The sequence below is a fragment of the Pimephales promelas genome, chromosome 25, assembly GCF_988280905.1.
Source record: "Pimephales promelas chromosome 25, fPimPro1.hap1.1, whole genome shotgun sequence".
Lineage (NCBI taxonomy): Eukaryota > Metazoa > Chordata > Actinopteri > Cypriniformes > Leuciscidae > Pimephales > Pimephales promelas.
Window position 1 is genome coordinate 24,139,862 of NC_142793.1, and position 7,970 is coordinate 24,147,831.

General features: G+C 39.6%; 1 protein-coding gene across 1 annotated transcript in view; it reads right to left on the reverse strand.

Annotated features, from left to right (window-relative positions):
* The window catches only part of znf609a (zinc finger protein 609a), a 104,357-nt gene extending 98,563 nt beyond the window's left edge, over positions 1–5,794 (reverse strand). Inside the window, exon 1 of the mRNA XM_039647941.2 lies at positions 5,268–5,794. The gene's annotated coding sequence lies outside the window, so the exon portion shown is untranslated. The remainder of the gene's footprint in view (positions 1–5,267) is intronic.
* Positions 5,795–7,970: the final 2,176 nt, after the last annotated feature.

Consider the following 7,970-nt stretch of genomic DNA (forward strand, 5'->3'; position numbering starts at 1 on the left):
GTGTGTGAAGCTGTCCTGTAGCTCAAACAGTAGAGCGCTGGCGCTTGGTCACGGGTTCGATTCCCAGGGAAAGCAAGAACTGATAAGAATGTAAATGTGTACCATGCAATGTAAAGCCCCTTTCACACAGAGATTCTACGGATAAAGTGACCCGTGTTCGTTTGATTTTGGTTCATTCACACTGCCATTGAGAGCGTGTTCACACACAACCTGTAAAAATACTAGAGCCAGACTGATATATCGGCAGACCGATATTATCGGTCTGCCGATATTAGGCATTTTCCAAACTATTTACTGGCCGATAAATTAGTATTTCAAAAATAAAATAAAAACAGACGAAACACGCTTCAACCATGTCATGAGTGTTGGAGTTGTGTAGTTTGTCCACCAGAGGGCACTCTACACCGTTCCTGTTGGCAACACTCGTTGAGTTGGTCACGATACATACATTGCTTGAATAACAATTAAAAGAACATCCCCATCAGTTCTCTTAACTCAAATAAGCATGACAAAATTTGTGACTATCATGTCCAGTTTCAAAAATAAAAAATAAATAAAATAATCGGCCGATATATCGGATTTTAAAACCCAAAAATATTTGTATCGGCCTTCAAAATCCTTTATCGGTCGGCCCTAAATAATACATGGCATCGATATGACAATGTCTCAGCAGCGTCTTCTCTCCCGATAAACCACGCTTGCGCATTCTTACCCGGCTTCGGCGTCATCATTACGACACGGCATTGATTGCGGCTTTTGTTCACACAGGCAATCTTACTAGATCCCCAATCCGGCGTCAATCCCGGGTCATGTTTGCGCTCACACAGAAGACGTTCTGGCAATTTCCCGCGATCAACGAGCTGTGTGAAAGGGGGTTTAAGTCGCTTTGGATAAAAGCGTCTACCAAATGCATAATGTAAATGTTCATGGCTTTTCTGTGTGTGTGTGTGAGTGTGTGTGTCAGAATCTCTGATTATTAATGGGCAAAATGTCAACGCTGGCTCCCTTTCACAAAGATTTTGTGCGGTTTCAGGGCAGGAATGAGGAAAGACACTCGCGGGATGATTCTGTCCTTCAGCAAACTAAACAGGACACAATTACTGCAGCAGGAAGATAAACTGACACCAACACACATCAAGCTGCCGTTTCTCCTGATAAATGACCTGCGTTCCACCAAACTGCTTTATAAATGCACAGCTGAAACCTGAGAGTTTTCAATCTGTGTGTGTGTGTGTGTTCCCTATTCACCCAACAAAGACAATTCTGCCATCAGTTACTCAAAAAAAAACATGCATGACTTTTCTGAGAAACATCCAATAACGTACCATTTGTGTTCAACAGAAGTCATAAGGTTTGTAAATCAAGAAATATTATGACTGCTTATGGTATGAGTGTGTGCGAACTGTTTTCATCGCAATGTGAACTCTAGAACGCACTGAAAGCATTGCCACTGATACACTTCTGTTATCAAACATTTTAGTGAGCAGAGCAAATATTGCAGCAAACATTTTATATACTGTATTTGCTATCACTGAATTGCCAGAAGTCATAAAGTCATATCAGTCACTAATGATTATCCCATGGTACTCTACTCTCTAATGTATTGTACCCTATGATGTCACTATGATATTTTAATTGCTATGACACTAAAACTATGCATTATTGAATTTAAATAATCGTTTTCCAACGTACTTTCAAGAATACTACAGCATTATCGTATCGTGGTACACGTCCAAAACTTGGTAATGCCATGTAACTATCATAGTACACGACACGTCCAATTCTATTATAGTACATGTCCAAATGCATGGTAACACCACAGTACTATAATATGTGTCCAAAAGCATGGTAATACCACAATACTATCATAATACACATCCAAAACATGGTAATACCACAATACTATCATAGTACATGTCCAAACACATGGTAATACCACTATACTATCATAGTATCACCACAATACGCGTCCAAAAAAACATGGTAACACCATGGAACATTTACCACAGTTTTAACAAGTTTTTGGACATGTCCAAACACATGATAATACCACAATACTATGATAATACACATCCAAAACATGGTAATACCACAATACTATCGTAGTACATGTCCAAAAACATGGTAATACCACAATACGTGTCCAAAAAACATGGTAACACCATGGAACATTTATCACAGTTTTAACAAGTTTTTGGACAAGTCCAAACACATGGTAATACCAAGTAACTATCATTATACGAGTCCAAAAGCACGGTAGGGGAGAGCGGGGCAATGTGAGACATCGGGTAATGTGAGACACCCCCTGTATCTAGTCAACCAAACACATTTGTGGTTGTGTGACCATTATGTTTTTAAGCCCATTCCATTTCCCCTTGGCCATAAAGGAGAGGAGCTCATGGTGCTGTTATAAACATGTTTTTTTCACAAAAATATGTTTTTTGCATGTAAAAGTAAATTTTCTTGCTGTCAACTTAATCAACTGTTGTGGTAAAGCAAATTGATTCAGGTAGAAAAATGTATATCATACATGTTGATGAACTATTAACATATGAATCCATGTGATGATGATAGCTGAAGAGTATCCTGAATTACTAAGAGAGATCGTTTTTTGCTAAAATGTGGCAGTGGGGTAAAGTGAGACAAATACTATGGGGTAAAGTGAGACATGAGGCACAAGTTAAGTTTAGTCTTAAAAATATTTTAATGTAATATTACATTACATATGTTTTATTTTTTAATGTCATTGACATTGTAGAAAAGCCATCATGCCAAGATAATACACCAGGAAGACAACCTGGGGCAAAACACCCCTTGAGGAGATGGAGAGTGCAGCCGCTGAGGTCAAGGAAGGAAATATGTCTATAAGAGCAGCTGCAAGGGATAGAATTATTGACAAGCCTGACAAGATATTGAGAAGAGGAGGTCTGTTTTAAAAATGTGGAGTATTGAAGCCAAAATCTTTCAAACGCTGAGCAGCTGTAGCAGACACAGATGAACGGCTAGTGCGGACATTGGATGTGCTGTGGCAACTTGCATGAACCTGTGGAGAGGCGGCTCAGACGAAAGAACCAATCAGGCTGCTTCGTGCCTTGGCATATCAGAGCCATCCAAAATGGGTGTGGCCTAAGCCTTTTTATTGGCCAGTTCAGCCAAAGGTAGTCAGGTTAAGTCGACTGAAGCGATCCCCTGATCAAAGCCACATACATTTTGAATGTGGAGGGGGTACGACCCACGTCCATACTCCCTTGTAAGAAGGCGAGTATACTCGATACTTCGCACAAATAGGGGTCCAGGCTCCGTGCAGCGCACCAGCCAGAAATTACCACCCATTTCTGAGCGTAGAGGCGTCTAGTTGACAGTGCTCTTGCCTCATGGGGATGGCAAATTAATCGGTTTGCCTGCATGAGGAGGTTTCTCCTCAGCACCACCGCAGCTGTACCAGCATGGAGAACCATAACTGGGTCTTCTAGAGAGGGGTTATTAGTAGAACTACACACTTGCTCTCCCTGATCCATTCGATGACCTGTGGTAACATTGTGACTGGAAGGAATGCATTCAGCGGACGGCTCGGCCAATCATGGGCAAGCACACCCCTGCTCTTCTGAGGCGAAGAGGTCGACCTCTGCCTTGCCGAAGATGCTCTATATTAGCTGAACCGTCTGTGGGTGAAGAGACCATTCTCCTGGGGGAACATTGTCTCTAGATAACATATCCGCTCCCTGGTTCAGGATGCATGGCACATGCGCCGCCCTTAGGGAGCACAGGTTGTGCTGAGCCCATAAAATTCGTTTTTTGGCCATGGCGTGCAGGTTGCTTGACCTGAGAATGCCCTGGTGATTTATATAGGACACCACTGCCATGCTGTCTGTCCGGACCAGGACATGGTGGCCTTTCAAGTCCGAGAGAAAGGCTTTCAGCGATAGAGCGACTGATCTCATCTCTAGACAGTTTATATGTAGCCGTTTCTCCAGGCTTTACTATGAGACGAGCCTGCCCTCGTAAAGGGCCCTCCAACCTAGGCTGGATGTATTTGTCGAAATCACTTTTCTCCTTTTAAACACACCCATACTCACTCCTGACTGATACCAGTCGTCCACTTTCCAGGGAGCTAGGGCTCTGATAAAAAGTAAGTGGATCAGTTTACCCCCAGCTGGTTCACTTTACCCCCTTGATTTCTCTGGTCTGTCTCAGTTTACCCCTGGGCTGGGGTAAAGTGAGACACAAGACCACTTTTTTAAAAACAATCATATTTTCACTGCCCTTCGTCCTGAATACATTCAGATAATTTCCATTGGTAGAAAACATCCTGAATTAATGGGAAATGTATAAATCTTACTGATATATCATTTTAGCTCACTTAGAGGAGAGCAAATGTAAAAAATGTCTCACTTTACCCCACTCTCCCCTAATATCATGGTAAACATGGTACTTTTCAATAAGTGATGATGTCCTACCATGGTTCATAATATACATATGGCAGTTATGGCATATGTATATTATGGGTTATGGCAGTTAAGATATTAGAAGACACTTCAAGAATACAATAAAACTGCTATATGACTTTGTGAGAAATACAGTGAGTGAATCTTGTGTCTTTCTATTCAACACACACGTTGTTTAGCCGCTTTAGCTTTTGTAGGCACGAGTTTATCTCTCTAACACAGACAGACACACACACACACACACACACAAGAATAACTGATCTAACAGTCACACAAATCAAACCCAACAGATCAATCACAAACCTCTCATCAATAAAAACACAAACGTCTCCTCTGTCGCTGTCAAATGATCAGTATACCGTTTAAAGACACTCGAGGTTTGCTAGCAGAGCTAACGGCGGATATGACAAAGAACAGTTAGCATTAGCATTCAGACTGATTTAATTGTAAAGAAATTTAAACAAACAAAAAATAACAAACTCACACAAGAATATATATTTGTGACATGAAACATCCAAAATACACCTGAGATAAAACGTAAAAAGCGCCAAAAATCAACCAAAACACACGTAAACCGTTTTTAAAAAGAAATCTAAACCAACACGTGTAACTTACATATTAATGTTTCATTTTAAATTGCCAAAATTAAATAAAATCACACTCTTGCACCATTACAATGACATTTAAGGTGTGCAAACATGGAATAAAGCCATGAGGTCAATGCAGTGCTAATCCTGACGGCTAAAGCTAAAGACACAAGATAAGTGGCAGCACAAATATCCTTCACAAAATACATAAAACATAATAAAAATGAGCACTTACCCCCCAGAGGATCCAGCCCGATCTAGATGCATGCCATAGATCCAAAACACACGAAAAATAGCCCTCCAAGAAAATGTGCAGGGGTTACACACACACATACGGACTCATCATGCACACTCACATTCATGCACACTCACATTCATACACACACACACACACTCACTCACTCACTCACACACACACACACACACACACACACACACATTCATACACACACATACATACATTCATTCATACACACACACACACACACACACACACAAACACACTTGCTGTAGATCCAAAGACAGGCCGGTTTCACTGGACTGCAGCCATCAAAACAGTCCAGATCTACTCCAAATCCAGTGCAACCAGCACAAATACCAGCTGGAAAAACGACATTCACCTTCGGTTTCAGAACAGCAAGTCTCCTTAATTCTCAACGCAGTACAATCCCAATGATCAGAGTATGTCCCGAATATCTGCAGTCACTCACACACACAGTTCCTCTGCTTGAGCTCTAATGGCTCTTTACGCTTGTTTGCTTCTCTCACCGTGAGACATTGAAGCAATGCAACCCGACATGAGCTGGTTCGCGGCCCGGAGACGCGGATCCACTGGAGCGGAGCGACGGAGCCGGAAAACCCGGAACTGGACTTCGGTGGATCTGGGTTTGAGATGCGGGGAAAGAAAGAAAGAAAGAAAGAAAGAAAGAAAGAAAGAAAGAAAGAAAGAAAGAAAGAAAGAAAGAAAGAAAGAAAGAAAGAAAGAAAGAAAGAAAGAAAGAAAGAAAGAAAGAAAAGTAGTTTAATAAATTAAAGAAAGAAGTTTAATAAATCAATCAGGTTTATTCCTAAAACACACATAAATACCCCATTCAGGAATGATTACTGTGAAATGTGGTTATTTATTTAAGTAATTTTTAATAAAATAAAATAAATCTAATTTAAAAATATAGGTAGGGTAATTGAAATATTAAACTTGATTGAATAATTACTTCAACTTTTTAAATTATACACATTTTAAAAATGCTGGGTTGTTTTAACCCAACTTTGGGTCAAATATGGACAAACCTAGCCATTGGGTTACATTTTTTATTACATTTTTAACCCAACGTTTGTTTCTCCATATTTGACCCAAAATTGGGTTAAAAACAACCTAGCATTTTTAGAGTGGGTCTGTCTATCTGTCTGTCTGTCAATATATCTGTCTGTCTGTCTATCTATCTATTTCTTGTATGTTTTATATTATTATTTAATTTTTTTTAGATTATCAGACACTTTTATCAGTATTTTCACTGACCAGTTGAGGAACACAGAGCTTATATAGTTTAAACCAAATCAAATAGAACGGCTCATATCAAATGTCGTGTTTTATTACTCTTATCATCAGACACTGTGATTTAAAATCCCTTTCATCGATAACCTCACACTGCATAACTGTGAGGATCGATGTCACATCTGATGTTTGTCACACAGCGGCAGGAACCCAGAGAGCAAGAGCGCAAGCGTTACGACAAGCAGACGCGACACAGTGTCTGTCACAGAACAAGAAATGATAATCTCCTCTGTTTACTCAGGGCTCCGGGTGATGGGGAAATAGAGGCATTCCAAGCGTTGCCTCGGCAACAAGGATATGATAGAGAGAGAGAGAGAGCGAGAGAGAGAGAGAGAGAGAGAGAGAGAAGCCGGGGGAAGTGAATTAATGGGATAATTTTCACACTGTGAGGGAGGCAATCGTTCCTGCTATACTTCATCTTCCCATGGCCACTACATCCAATCCTTCACACACACGACACAACCGCCTCCATCTCAGACTCATGGACAAGGGAAATATTACATCATGAAATGTGAATGATCAGAAATGCATGATGTCAATAATAAGGCATACAGCTGGTGTTAAGCTCTAAATCTTATAGCAACATCTTACATACAGATATCACAATTATATGAAGAGCCATAACTTTTACATATACATGCATTTAGCAGATTTAGCGATTTGCATTGTGTTCAAACTACATTTGTCAAGCTTTCACGCAATGAAGGAAACAAAACAGTCTTTTAATTGTGAATTCAAACAAGGAAAACAGAATAAACAACCACTTCTACACTGTAAAAAAATGATTTGTAATCACATTTTCTTTCTTTTGTCAAATCAACTTAGATAATTTATGTAGTTCAGAGAACATAATATTTAGAGTTTCTAGCAATTAAATTAATCTCCTTTATTGTATTAACTCAATTTTTCCATTTCAATGAACTTAAAATTTGAATGCAACCAGGTTACTAATTTTTTTAAGTTAAACCAACAATATTTAATAGTGTAGATGTTAAACACTATAAGCAACAGACTGAAACTGTGGATCAAGAGGGCAAACAAAGGAGCTAACGAGTTTATTAATAAAGCACAGATGAATCAATGAGACAAACGGAAAAAACTGGCCAACGGAAAACATAACCCTGACATCACAGAAAAATTAATATTTAAGGATTCTGGTGCTTCAGACGCCATGTAGCAACAAAAACAGGAAGTTCTTAGTCAATAAGTGTATACTTAAAACTCATCTTTGATCACCAAAATTACATATTTAAAAGTTATTTCATTGTAAAATCATTTCCTTATGTCTTAAATAGCTTGAATGTAACTCCACACCCTATACGCGCTTCCCCGCCTCCACTTACTCCCCTCAGCTCAGAAATCCATGCTTTGATCTGATTGATTGGT